Source organism: Spodoptera frugiperda, chromosome 26 (genome assembly GCF_023101765.2).
Source record: "Spodoptera frugiperda isolate SF20-4 chromosome 26, AGI-APGP_CSIRO_Sfru_2.0, whole genome shotgun sequence".
NCBI classification, from domain to species: Eukaryota; Metazoa; Arthropoda; class Insecta; order Lepidoptera; family Noctuidae; genus Spodoptera; species Spodoptera frugiperda.
Window position 1 is genome coordinate 3,091,624 of NC_064237.1, and position 13,066 is coordinate 3,104,689.

Genomic DNA, 13,066 nt, shown 5'->3' on the forward strand with positions numbered 1-13,066 from the left:
ATACGCCAAATGCCACTACTGGATTTTCACCCTTTAATTTGATGTTTGGTCACAAAAACTCCCGTTTTCCATCTTTTCCGATTGATTCACCATCAACCTCTGTAAGTCAACAACAAGAATTACAGAAAAATAGAAACACAGCTAAGTGTCGTATGGATAGAAACATGATAGCTATGAAAAATAGGTTTGATAGCAAACGGAAAAAATGTATGAAATATAAAGTTGGACAACTTGTTCTGTGGAAAGGAGGCATAGCTAGAGATCCAAAAGCTGGGGTTACAAAAAAACTTAGTGGGTTATATACAGGTCCTTACAAAGTCTGTAAAGCAGAAGATTCCATAGACCGTTACACTATAACAAGTATTAAAGGTATGAAGGGTTATAAAAGGTTTAGTGCAGTAGTACGTGGGGAGACCTTGCGGCCTTATAAAACCACTATATCTGAGGATGACAGCTCAGGTAGCGACCACGAAATAGATAGGGACGACTTAATTGATCTTCTTGAAAGTTAATTTTGCCTACTAATTGACAAATACTTTACTCGGCGTCAAGAATGTTTCTTCTTCATTATGAATGAAAATGTTACTTGTTATGCATTATGTCGCATTTAGGAAAGACAATAAATTATTATGCAAACTCAGCTGTATTATTTGTATCATCAAAAATATTGCAATTAAAAGTCCATGTAAATATATAGAGTATAGGTAGCCTTTTGCTCAAATTCAGTCAACATTGAAAAGAATAACTGGGTACTAGTCCTAAGCTAATACCATCTGCTAATTAAAAGGACAGCTGTGTGATCAAGTCCTGTATTAAAAGGACAGCTGTGTGATCAAGTCCTTGATTAAAAGGACAGCTGTGTGATCAAGTCCATTATTAAAAGGACAGCTGTGTGATCAAGTCCTGTATTAAAAGGACAGCTGTGTGTTCAAGTCCATGATTAGAAGGACAGCTGTGTGATCAAGTCCGTAATTAAAAGGACAGCTGTGTGATCAAGTCCATGATTAAAAGGACAGCTGTGTGATCAAGTCCATGATTAAAAGGACAGCTGTGTGATCAAGTCCTGTATTAAAAGGACAGCTGTGTGATCAAGTCCATGATTAGAAGGACAGCTGTGTGATCAAGTCCATAATTAAAATGACAGCTGTGTGATCAAGTCCATGATTAAAAGGACAGCTGTGTGATCAAGTCCATAATTAAAAGGACAGCTGTGTGATCAAGTCCATAATTAAAAGGACAGCTGTGTGATCAAGTCCATGATTAAAAGGACAGCTGTGTGATCAAGTCCAGTATTAAAATGACAGCTGTGTGATCAAGTCCATAAATAAAAGGATAGCTGTGTGATCAAGTCCATTATTAAAAGGGCAGCTGTGTGATCAAGTCCATAAATAAAAGGATAGCTGTGTGATCAAGTCCATTATTAAAAGGACAGCTGTGTGATCAAGTTTTTGATTAAAAGGACAGCTGTGTGGTCAAGTTCTCGATTGAAAGAACGGCTGTGAGAACACTGTCCGTTCCTTAGATAAGCTGTATTGTATGTAAAATGTAATTTACCAGGGCTGCCTCTTAAACTATTAATACTGTATACAAATGATACTGCTGGACGTTTTATTTGTTTCAGGAATTTGCATCTACAACCGGAAACCGCAGCGAAGACCGTGGGACACGTTCTACACAGGATGGCCGAGTGTTAACAACCACTGGGAACACCAGACGCATCTAACCTAATATTATTTAATTATATTAAGTATTACTCATATTATATATTAAACCTCTTTTATGATTTCAAAAAGTAAATAAAGTAATTTAAAAATAATTGTTTAAAAATGGAACGTCGAGGTTTTTAAAAATAAAAATGGCGGGAAATTGTTAATTAAAAAAATTGTTCGATGACTGAGAATAAATTTGTATTTGCTGAAAAGTTTTTAAATTTAATTTTATCTTGAATTAACAGTATATAACAAATGACGTGAAACGAAGTTAGGGTATTCTACTGGCCCCAAGTGACTAACGGGTGTGCAGGCAACCAGTACAATATTATGGTTTAGTTTTGATTTAAAATGAAAAAAACAGTTTGGTTCGCAATTTGTTTTATAACTTAAGTATACCTAATTATCAATCTCAAGAGTACAATTTTAAAAGAAAATATCCGTATGCTGTGAATTAACATCGTCATAACATTATTTTTATTTTTAAAGAGATCCTATTCGACCTCCTAAAATCTTCACTTTGTATTTTCGTTTGTATTGACCAAATATATATTTATTTTACTTTTCCAAAAAATCGTATTTTTTCGCTGTCGAGCCAGCTGTCACAATGAATTAAATTCAATTATTCATTTCATTACTTTTGTTTGAAATGGTCAGCACTTAATGAATCACGTTCCATAGTTCGAGTCATTTCGAATTTAGTTCACTTTATGTCCAAATGTAGTAAATCTATTTTAGTTTTATATTTTCCAAGTCAAATGTGTCAAACTCTAAAGTGCTTCGTTAATTTGAAGCGGACCGATTTAATTTAATTTCGGTTTATAACTGCCGACCGTTTCAGTCCGTAATTTTCGAATATTTTAGTAGGTTTTAATTTTAGTTTTTTATCTTTAGTAATATCACCATTAAAAAAGTTCAGTAATGTGTATAATGATAATTAATAGATGTTATCTGTTTCACAGAAATATTATCGTTAGAAATTACATTGAAATTAATATTCCAGTTTCCAATGAATTTAAACGATCGATTTTAGATTTCAACCAACGATAATTACATTCCTAGTACAATATTTATTACTTGAATTTTTACGTTTCTCATATTCCAATTCTACTGTTCATATTTACATTACATTACAAACATATTAAATCCACTTAAACATTCCGACTTATATCTGTCACTACGGATTACACATCTCACTCCAAAAATGTTTAATTTAAATATCATTTATTAAAATATTCAATATGAACGTCAAAAATAAATTTGTAAATAGAAAAATAAATTAAATTTGAGTCTCAAAAGTTTGACGACTTCTTAATAAAAATAAAAGTGGCAATAAATATCTATTATGATATTATAGTAGAGGATATTTAATATTAGAAAGAGGTCGGAACCGGCCATGTCAACGGGTTGACGTCATTTCTGACACTGGCAGCTGATATTTCAAATTTAGAATTTTAGATTGGGAATCGAATAGGTTCGAAATTTAAAAGTTATCTTTATTTTATTTTTGAAATGCCTATAAGTACCAGGAATTTTACTGGGCGTAATTTTACTTGGCTTGAATGAGGAAGATATTACCTGTAGAGAAAAAGATATCTACGAGAAACTTATTCCTATCTACTATAAAATTAACCATTAATCTATACCTTTTTAACAAGTTTTATACTAAATGTGTTTAATATAACATTTTTAAGTAGAAAATGCAAATGAGACACCAAAATAAAAATCAATTTATGCCGAGAGGGGATACAATGGCGTACTCCGTGGTAAAGGCGGCACAATTTTCAACACGAGCGAGTTTTGCTCTCCTGTGTGATTTACGACATAAACATGATAAGAGAAAATCTCAATGCCACGAATGTATGTGTGAATATTCACGTGTAGGTGCTATTCAGTAAATGTAAGGCTATTTTACGAGTACTTATTATTTTCACGCGATTTCTTGTACGGTTTTTTTAAGAGGGAACATCATCCAATGGCTTCTCCCGCCTTGGGTAAGGTGAGAGGGAGTACCAGACTCTTACTGTCTGAAAACACCCTGTTCTTTGGAGCCCCGGTAAACCCGCCAGGTAGTCTGCAGCTCCGGAATCTTCTAGGGTTGGCACTTGATAATATTATTGTAATTGAAATGTGTTTAATTCAAAGTCAAAACACTTCTCCAAAAAGTTATAAATGAATTGCGACTGAATTATTGCCAAAATTGTATTGAAACAAATAATATTTGTTGATTTTCTATATTAAATACTGGCTTACATCCAGCAGTTCATTGACATTGACCTTCATAACACGAGTAAAAAAAACAACAAAATATTGTTTCAAAAAACAAACAATAGATAAAGAATTCCTTACGAAAAAAAAAAACATGGCCGCCACAAAAGAGGCTCTCTGGTCGACCATAAACAATAGTGTAAAACCTCGTGTTTCAGCGAGCCTGCGTAATTAATAGTTCTAATTTATCTGGGGTCAGCCCTGATAATTTGCGTTATGAGACCCATATGTCCCTGACCTTAGACCTTTGTTGTCTTATTGTAGTGTATTTTTTATTCTCCGACCTGTCAGCTTAGAGTGATAAAAGTAGGTAGTTGCGCGCAAATTGTGATTTATTTTTGTAATCCGTGATACACGCTAATGCTGTAAGTAAATGGAATTTTTACATTATATATTTGGACCTTAATTTGTAAGCTTAGTTGGTTTAGCACTTTTTCATATCACGACATATGAATTTTCAGCATTTCAGCAGTAACATAAAAAATATTAATAGATATTTTCTCTTTTGAAATATTGCTCCATTTATTTGCATACACTACAAAATTGTTGTTTCAGGTCTGAGTGTCATGTGTATGTGAACCTGTGTGTTTATAAACGCACCCACGACACAGGAGAAAATCCTAATGTGGGGCAACGTTTCATTAAAAGAAAAAAGAAAAGAAAATTAACCCATTGGTTTAATGCGTTAAGCGGAAAATATCAGCAATCTTAATGGCATATAGGGGACTCGGAATTACTCTATGGCCTCTTTTAGCCTATGATAACAAGCACACCTTACGTTTAATGGCTCGTAATCTTAGCGTAGACTATGTTTAACAAAGATTAATGTGTTTAATCTTTACATTACTTGGTCTATTATCGAACCCTTTAAAACTTTGTGAAAGTGGAAGTAGGTATATTTTATTGTGCCAATTAAGGAACAGGACATCACATTTAATTTTGGTTGATTCTGGGAACAACACTCTCTGATGAAACTGAAGTTTTTAAATTGTGATCTCACCCTCACTAAGCTGATAGATAATGGCTTTCGATGACCTAACTATACAGGTAAATCCCCTGATAAAATGAAGGCTTTGTTCAGCTTATTTTATGGGCCAAGCCCACCCCAACGTCCCAAAACCACTGCAACTCCTGTAAGCTAGGATCTACTATCTACGTGTAGAGCTTCATGGTTGTATCTATACAACCTTGTTCACCTGTGGGGGCATTCCGGTTTTAAATGAGCATTCAACAATAAATTCTGAATTACAATATAATTTAAAACTCAAATTACAACCCGCTTAACCTTTCAAAGCAAACCAGGTGTTATATTACATTTATATTAAACAAAATCCTCTTAATGTTTTACCACAGCAAAGACACCTAAACGCCAACGTTTCTCTATAAAAAGATATCTGAAAACAACAAGAAGATTCTGAAATATTTCCCAGAACTAAGTGTAGCGAAAGAGGATTGAATAAGGTGACCTTTAGCAAAACTCTTTTGTAAAGCAATAATGTCTCTTTGTGCACAAAATGCTTTTTAAAAATGAACTTTTCACCGTTGCATTAAAAAAGTTATAGTCCCCATTAGTGTTCAAAGCTAATTTTAAAGGAAATTTGAATATGTGTCATGATATTTAGCATTGAATACGTGTATTGATATTTGTCGAGTATTTTAAATAGGTGACCATAATAATAATCTATTTACCATTCCTGCACTTTTCGTGGTCAAAAAACAAGACTCATCAAAAATAATTGTGAAGGTTGATTTTGATTGGCTTATTTCACTGAACGATTATTAGTTAAACAGACTACGACAGAAAAAAACTTTCATTCGTATTTTACTACATTTACTCCAACTTGATCCAATCTGGATAATCCTATCCCTAATCTATTAAATCAATTGTTCGCAGAATATTACTTTTCGCGTAGCGCTACGAGTTGCTACGCGGCTACGCGCGTAGGCGGTCCGTAGCATTTCGTAGAAAAAAATAATTAAATAAGTACAAATTACTCTTCGTTTTTTTTGCGGAACAAAATCTGTTATATAAAAAACGTTGAATCATAGAGTTGTAATTAATTGGTACTCTGATTAATTAAGATTACTCACACCTGTACGTTTTTCCCCTCTGAATAACCCGTACAGAAAATATATAGAACTTGCCTTATATTAATAACGCTCTCACTCTTTCTCTGGCCGTTCCCTCATGTCTGAGGATCGTGGTGCATCAGAGCGGATTATCTGGTTCCAGCGGTTTCTGTCCAGTGCATCTCTTACAACCGTGTAATTTTTTTTGTCTTTCACCTGATCGGTCCATCTTGTTGGGGAACGTCTGCGCGATCTCTTGCCTTCGGTGTTCCCAACCACAATTAGGTTTCCAGGTTCTCACCACCTCTGAGGTTGGATGGCCAAAGTACGAAAGAATACGTTGCTGGCAAATGGCATATAAATACATTATCATCACAATAATAAAGATGATTTGCAGCACTCACACTATTTGCAAACAAACGTATTGTTTACATAAATATATTGTGTGACAATATCATTCTTCTACAAGAATATTCCGTTTCATCGTTATAAGTTTACACAAAGCAGCAACTTTGTGTCACCGCATAGTTTGTATTTATGCTTCTTTTGTTTAATATTTATAAAGACACAAGAAAATAGTGGCAACTATATGTTAACGCCATTTTAATAACTAAAATGTATTTATCAAAGACTACATTTATTGTACCGTGACTGCTGGGCAAAGGGTCTCAGGTTTGATTCCCGAGACAGGTAAAGAATTACTGGTTTTTCGAAAATTTCTCAATCTGGCACGGAATCCGAAATAGTGCCCGGTATATGGTAATAGACTCTCTCCTTGTTACATGGGCCTTATAACATAAATAGTGAACAGTTGGTGCATATGTGACATAATATGCACCTCTGTTTATCCCTTCGGGAACTTTTTTTCGGTGTTTATAAGAGCAATGTGTTTAAATTAAAATAAAATCGATAGCAGTCGAGTCCCCAATGAACACGAGACGATGAGAGAGGGGATCGAAAATATCCAATTCCTGTTACATGTGATTGGATTTTATAAACAAATTGAGGGTTTGATTTGAGAGCGTTGCCTTAATAAACAGTATATACAAGTAAATAAACGAATCTATTTTTGGCAATCTTTTGTATTATTAATCTCCAGCTACTATCATAGTCCACACCTGGCCTACGACCTCATCTACTCAAATAGGTTTGCCATAATAAGTATCCTTGTTTTTTTTTTTTGTTTTTGAGTGGGGATCATCATCGAATGACTTCTGCCACCTAGGGTGAGGCGGGAGGGAGTGTCAGACTCTTACTAACTAAAAACCACCCCGTTCCTTCTCCTGCTTTGAACCGGAGCCCCGGTAACCTTTTACGTTGTCCGCAGCTCCGGAATAGTATCTATGTTTGGATGTCGTGTTGTAAACAGCAATAAAAAAACAGTTTCTTCAAAATAGACTAGACACAAGAAATTATGAACTTTAAATTAAAGGATTTTCTAAAACCTACATTAATTTTTGGCTTTACAATCCAATATTGTTGTGTATTAAACAAAAAAAAAACAATATTATTTACATTGAAACAAAATCCCATGATATAAATTTTAATATTGTTAGACAAGATAAGCTTCTCAATAAAGATATTAGTAGAGACATTTATTAAGATTTTCCAGCTTTACTTTCTTTAAAGAAAAAAAGATAAGAAAGTAAATTAATCCCCTAAGATTTAAAGTGACTAAACTAAAAATGTTATTACTGAATTTTCACACTTACTTTTTATGGTAAAAACCACTTTTATAACTTACAACTAAAATATTTACATTGACAAAAATAAGTGATCAGACTAGTATTATAAATGTGAAAGTTTGTTTAGATGTTTGTCCGTCAATCACACTGAAACTACTAAACGGATTTCGACAAAATTTGTAGCTGGCATAAGCTACTATTGAATAAGGCATCATTTTTTTTTAATAATTATAATGTAACTATCCTATTTTAAACAAACACATAATATTTCAAAATGAACTTAAACCAAGCCGTTCTCATTCCATTTCCAAACAATTATCATTCTTCCTATAAAATCATCAATTTCACATGTTCACGTTTTCACATCAAAGCGACGCATTCCTGCAGTCATCTAACGGCATTTCAAAAGAGATAACAACACCATAATGGACTCTACGCGACATATTCTAAAAGAGAAGAGCTTCGAATAATGTCCTTAAGCTGAGAATTCTATAAAGCCAGGACTTTACTTTATAGAGCCATTTAGATTCATTCAACAGTCAGACAAACATTCAAGCTATGAATGTGTTCAAGCTGAAATATTTGACGACTTGTTTTCGTTGTGTATGTGTTTGTTTGTTTTTTAAATTACTTCTTTAAATTTTAAATTTCTATATTTCTTTAACACTTTGAACGCCGTGGTGGTCACAGGTGACAGACGTTAGCGGAGGATTTGCCTTCAACAGTTTTCTATTGGCAGTCAAAGACTTAATCAAGCGCTAGTTTTAGTAGCATTTTCTCCCACGTCGTAGGTGCGTTTACAAACGTACAATTTCACATACACATGACTCCCAGACTCGAAACAACAATTTGTGGATCACACAAAGTGCTGCTCCGTGCGAGAATATGTTACACGATACCGAACTCCCTAGATACGTTATACTATAGCCAGTTACTCAGCCACCGCGCCGCATTAAAACTTTATACACTAAATATCTAATTCCCTAAATGTGGTTTCTATCTACCTACTTTGAAATTACAACAACAATATTGATTTATCAGACTAGTCGTTAAACCATTAATAACATTTAAATGTTGAAACAAACGTAATTGAACCTTCGTCATTTGTCTTCAAAGTTAAAAATATACTTAGCAACCCGACAGTGACAGTTTTAACTCAGTCCCCTTACATTATTGAAATAGAAATGTAGTTAAAATGAAACTCAATGGACTAATTCCTATTTGTGGCCATGGATCGAGTGAATTAAATAAAGTAAAATTGGATGAATGAAGAAAAACGTAAGCTTTATCTTTTGAAACCTATTTTGCTTTTAACAAAATTAGTTACGATGTGATTTTCTTGTATGTGTCTATTGTAATGATTACTTAATAAAATTCCAAAAACTGAGTGTTGTAAAACAAAGTCGCTTTCCCAGTCCCTATGTCCCTTTGTATGCTTATATTTTTAAAACTATGCAACGGATTTTCTTGCGGTTATGTTTTAGTAGATAGAGTGATTTAAGAGGAAGGTTTATATGTATAACTAGCTTCCGCCCGCGACTCCGTCCGCGCGGATGTCGGTCTTCGCGTGGAAGTTTTATTTCTCCATTTTGAGTAACTCTGACAATGACATCTTATAAATATCTATTGGACCCAAATACGGCGAGGCCCATGATAATTAAGGAGATCCCTCTATTGAGCTCGCGTTCTGTAGAATAAAACTGAAAAATAAAGATTTTTTCTACGTATTTTTCCAGGATAAAAAGTATCCTAGTTTATGCCCAGGATAATAAGGTATAATTACACCAAGTTTTAGAACCGTTAGTTTTCACGTGATGCCTGAACATACAGACAGACAGACAAAAAAAAATTAATTACATATTTGGGTTTGGTATCGATCCAGTAACACCCCCTGATATTTCGACACCAGCAATTTATACTGCGCTAACTCAAAAAGCGTACTTTACAGTAGAGGCGTTTAAAGGGAAAAACGTGATAACTTTTACATTAATTAAGATACTTTTTTGAAATTTGGTATGCTTAATATTTAATTTATTCATTGTAATATCTCATATTTATATTTCCTTAATTATTTCTATTTTTTGATTTAGCGCGAGTTAGCCGTATATAAACGTAATTCATCAAAAAAATACATCTTATACACGTCTAACTTATGTTAGCGTAGTATAGTACGGGACGTCGTAGTGCATGATCAATCATCTGATGCATATTTCAATATTTTTATAAAGAACATGTACTTACTTACAAAAAGAATAGTCAGCGTACCATTAATAAACTAATTAATACGTTAACACACAAGTATTTACTATGTAAAAGTCGCTAAGTCGTTCATTTTACAAACGAACAAGTATACACACGAACGCACTAAACTACGCTAACTATGAGTTAGCGCAGTGTTGCACAGATTTTGACCAAAGTGATCCCCGCGCACACTCCGCTAATAATAGTTGGCGTAATATAAATCGAGTGATTTCAAAAAGTACCTTTACTTAGCGTTTTATAAGATTTGTAACTTTCTTATTTTTGCATATTTCTTCTCAATTTTTTTATGACGTATGTAAACACACATTTTAAGCAACTTGGCATAAAAAAGTTTTTTCCAAATTTCGAGTTAGCGTAGTATAAATTGCTGGTGTCGATTTATTCTTTCAATCATACTGTATTTTCAATGTACAGAATTGACCATTCTACAGATTTATTCTAATATTTGCCCGCGACTTCGTTCGCGTGGAATAGTGACTTCCGGCAAATTTTTGGTTTTAACCACATAGCTCCCGATCTCGCGGGATCTCTTCAAAAATGAGATGTGGAAGATATTCCAGGGAACTCTTCAAAAATCAACATAATGAGCTCTGCGTTTGAATTTAATAGATGTATACTCACTTAGGGCATTGAAAAAATAGTTTAAAAACGGACTTAAACTAACTTAAAACTAAAGAAAGCTACGAATTACGAATTTATAACAATTAAAAAAGAAACTATATAACAACCTATCCTCTATGCTATAATAACCAAGCTTAAACTAAATAATTTAAAAGAAACGACTTAAATCTAATCTAATTAAAAAAAAATTAGACTTACAATTTTATTAAAAAAACTAACTACAGTAACTACTAATAATCGATATCAAACTAAACCTACGTTAAATAGTTTAACCAAAAAACCAGGAAAACCCAACAAATAAACTTATTAATTGAAAAATACAACGAAACCGATTTAGAATATACGAAACAGCAGGACCACTACAGACAAATAATCATACGACTGATAATACACTTTTTCTACGATAGTACCGAAGCGCTCGGCCGATACCCAACCAAATGAATGTAACGAAACCATAGCGCGATCTATTTCGATCCCAACGCCATCTATCGAGGATAAAGACAACTTGGATTATTTATTTATACTCCGTTCGGGCATTTTCTTTGTACTAAAAGTTTAATTATATTGATATTATTTTTTTCATACCTTTTTACTATTTATTTACTTTTTTCGATGAATTAAAACAATAACATGAACCGAAGTCGTGTAACGATCGACATAGAATTTTCTATACTCCGTTAGAGCATTTTCTTTGTACTAAATGTTTTATTATATTGATATTATTTTTTTCATACCTTTTTACTATTTATTTACTTTTTTTCGATAAATTAAAACAATAACATGATCGTGTAACGATCGACATAGAATTATTTATAAATAATTTATTTCTTATTTTTATTTTTTGATTTTTGAAATAAAAATATATCTATGTCCTTTCTAAGGTTCTAAACTATATCTGTACCAAATTTCAACCGAATCCGTCAAATAGTTGCGGAGATTAATGGTATAAGCATAGAATGTTCGACGTGATTCTTTAATTTGACATAACTTTTTTATTTATGAACCGATTGACATGAAACAAACACTAAATGTAAATTTAAGCATCCCACAATATATTCGTGAAAACCGCATCCAACTCGGATCAGCCGTTTCTGAGATTAGCGCGCACAGACGAACAGACAAACAGACAAACAGACAAACAGACAAAAAAAAAGTTAATTACATTTTTGGGTTCGACATCGACATAACAATAACCCCTGCTATTTTTTTTATTTTTATTTTCAATGTACAGACAGCACTTTTCTACGATTTTATTATATGTATAGATACATATGTATAATACATGCATAATATATCACCATTGCACCCATGCGAAGCTAGGGCGGGTCGCTAGTTTAATAATAAAGAAAAGCGCTATAAAAGGAATAAGTATCCGACATTTAAGTCAAAAACGTTTTGTGTCTATGAAAGGGTTAACGACACAGCAATGCTTGCGCAGATATACAAACTTCAGCTACGTCCGTATTTCGTAACAATTGTATGAAGAGTGTAATCTCTCTTCGTGTATAAACAATGCCTAAAGCTGAACAACATCGGAACAAAACAAACGTTCGTTTGAAGAGGCTGCGAAACACGCCTACAAATATATGCTTAAGTCATTCAAATTAAACAGAATCCAACTTGTGTCATCATGATTGACTTGTAAACATCAAGTACTACGACGTATGTGTCGAATATTTTACTAGAAACTTCTCGAAATAATGCAAAATTGTGGATGAAATTTCATTTCAAAATAACATCAAAACAGCTTCACGGTTTACATATAACTTCTTAATAACTTCATATGTATACCATCTTCCGGATTTGCGGACTACCTACGGGTTTACCGGGGATCCAGCTCGAAAAACAGGAGTAAAAACGGGGTGGTTTTTAGTCAGTAAAAGTCTGACACTCCCTCTCGCCCAAGGCGAGAGAAGTCATTGAATGATTTTCCTCCCCCTAAACGAAATCCTACTTATTACAACATACATGTATAATTATTATTAAACTATTGAAAATACAAACTCAACCATCGTTGATAATTAGTAACCTACGTGGTCATTAAAGCCATGAACATCCTCATAACATGAAGAATAATAATTTTGCTTCAAAATTTGTGTTTTAATCTTACATATCCTTGGGAACCACAAAAATATACTGATTATACATTCACTTATTGTATAAACCAAGCTGAAAAACATTAGCATACTGACATATTAATAATTATATGAATATCGCCTGGCAACACCATGACGTCAACATGGAAAAATTCTGTCTGCTTTTTATATTTATAATTTATACATCTCATATTGTTTTTAAAATCAAATCAAATCAACACCGTTTCAGAACTATTTATACTACCCATAAATATTTTACAAAATCAAAAAAAAACCGTTATAAAAATAATAATAAACAGTGACATCACAGTGACAGTGACAACTATAAGAAAAACCTAATATTATATACTAAAAT

The 13,066-nt window shown here is 33.1% G+C and overlaps 1 protein-coding gene across 3 annotated transcripts in view; it reads right to left on the reverse strand.

Moving 5' to 3' along the window:
- LOC118263955 (uncharacterized) overlaps positions 1-13,066 on the reverse strand; it is a 288,611-nt gene that overhangs the window by 240,506 nt on the left and 35,039 nt on the right. The window lies entirely within an intron of this gene.